We start from the raw sequence: 1,834 nt of genomic DNA on the forward strand, positions 1-1,834 counted from the left end.
TACTCCTCTCATACATATCCTGAACTACTCTGACGTACTTCTCTGCCACTCCTGACATCCTCATACAGTACCATAGCTCCTCTCTCGGCACTCTGTCATACGCTTTCTCTAAATCCACAAAGACACAATGCAGCTCCTTCCGACCATCTCTATACTTCTCCATTAACATTCTCAGAGCAAAAATTGCATCAGTAGTGCTCTTTCTGGGCATGAAGCCACTGCTGCTCACAGATATCTACTTCCTTTCTTAGCCTAGCTCCCACTACTATTTCCTATAGCTTCATTGTGTGGCTCATCAACTTTATACCTCTGTAGTTGCTACAACTCTGCACATCACCCTTGTTCTTAAAGATCGGCACTAGTACACTTCTCCTCCGTTCCTCAGGCATCTTCTCAAAATACTCCTTCCATCTTCTCTGCACACTCTCCTCACTTGTTAGCACCTTTCCATCTCTGTCTTTAATCGCCCTTATCTGTTGCTCATCCTTCCCATCTCTATCTCTCTGTCTCGCTAATCTGTACAAGTCCTTCTCACCTTCCCTCGTGTCTAACCTGGCATACAACTCATCATATGCTTTCTGTTTGGCCATTGCCACCTCCCTCTTCACTCTATGCTGTAATTTCTTGTAATCTTGTCTACTGTCTTCAGTCCTTTTTACGTCCCACTTCTTTCTAGCTAGCCTCTTCCTCTGAATGCTGTCCTGTTCCACCACCATGCTTCCTTATCTTCTGTCCTCCTTCCAGATGACACACCTAGCACCTTCCTACCTGTCTCCCTGATCACTTCTGCTGTAGTTTCCCAGTCATCTGGAAGTTCTTCCTGACCACCCAAAGCCTGTCTCAACTTCTGTCTGAATTCCTCACGACATTCTTTCTTTTGCAACTTCCACCACTTGGTCTTCTTTTCTGTCTTTCCTCTCCTCTTCTTCCTGACCACCAGAGTCATCCTACACACCACCATCCGATGCTGTCTGGCTACACTTTCTCCTACCACCACTTTGCAGTCACTAATCTCTCTCAGATGACCTCGTCTACATGTCCAATGTTTCAGTAAAATCCTAAAATAAAACAATAAATATGAGGATGTCTACATTGTCTGGGCAGAGGATCGTCTCTGGTTTGACAGCATCTGAAGTAAACAAGAGTCGGCTGCACATGCCTGAGGTCTCCAGATATTTTTATCAACTAGGACAACAACAGTGTCATTATACCTTTCTTTACACATGGACAAAGTGGTGGAAACAAAATCTCAGTGATAAAGGAAAGTCTGCTGATTTCTCTGGAGGAGACACAACAACACACAAACACATCAGTACAAATATTCCTCCAACATTTAGAGCACAGAGAAGTTTACATCTTCATGTGGACAAACGTCAGTTTAGGCTCCAAGCAACAAACATGGAAAACTAAGAAGTTTCAGCTTTAAAATAAAGATTTTAACAAACTGCATCTGACGTCACTTCTGTCTATTTGAGTTTAATGAACTCAGCAGAGGGTCCATCAACACAAAGCCAGAGTCCAGCATAGAGAGGCTGAGTGAACGTGGTCTGGACTCTGTGGAGGAGAGTCATGGTTTCAGAGACGCTGTAGAAGGATAGAATACCTGCTATGTGATTCAGGTACACTGCAATTCTGGAGGACCAAGGACCTGAGATGGGAGTTTGGATGCTGTTGTACCAGTAATTATAACTGTTTTGATCACAGTCTAATGCCCAAGATTTGTCTTTGCTTCCAAATCCACATTCCTTCCAGCCCCCTGTTCTTCTGATATCCTTGTATGCGACTGCTACTCTAACTCTTCTCCCTGTCCACTCCACCTCCCAGTAACAACGTG

The 1,834-nt window shown here is 44.1% G+C and overlaps 1 protein-coding gene across 1 annotated transcript in view; it reads right to left on the reverse strand.

Moving 5' to 3' along the window:
- LOC109974746 (uncharacterized) overlaps positions 1–1,834 on the reverse strand; it is a gene marked incomplete at its 5' end in the record, with an annotated part of 7,323 nt that overhangs the window by 4,894 nt on the left and 595 nt on the right. The window lies entirely within an intron of this gene.

The sequence above is a fragment of the Monopterus albus genome, unplaced genomic scaffold, assembly GCF_001952655.1.
Source record: "Monopterus albus unplaced genomic scaffold, M_albus_1.0 scaffold346.1, whole genome shotgun sequence".
NCBI lineage: Eukaryota > Metazoa > Chordata > Actinopteri > Synbranchiformes > Synbranchidae > Monopterus > Monopterus albus.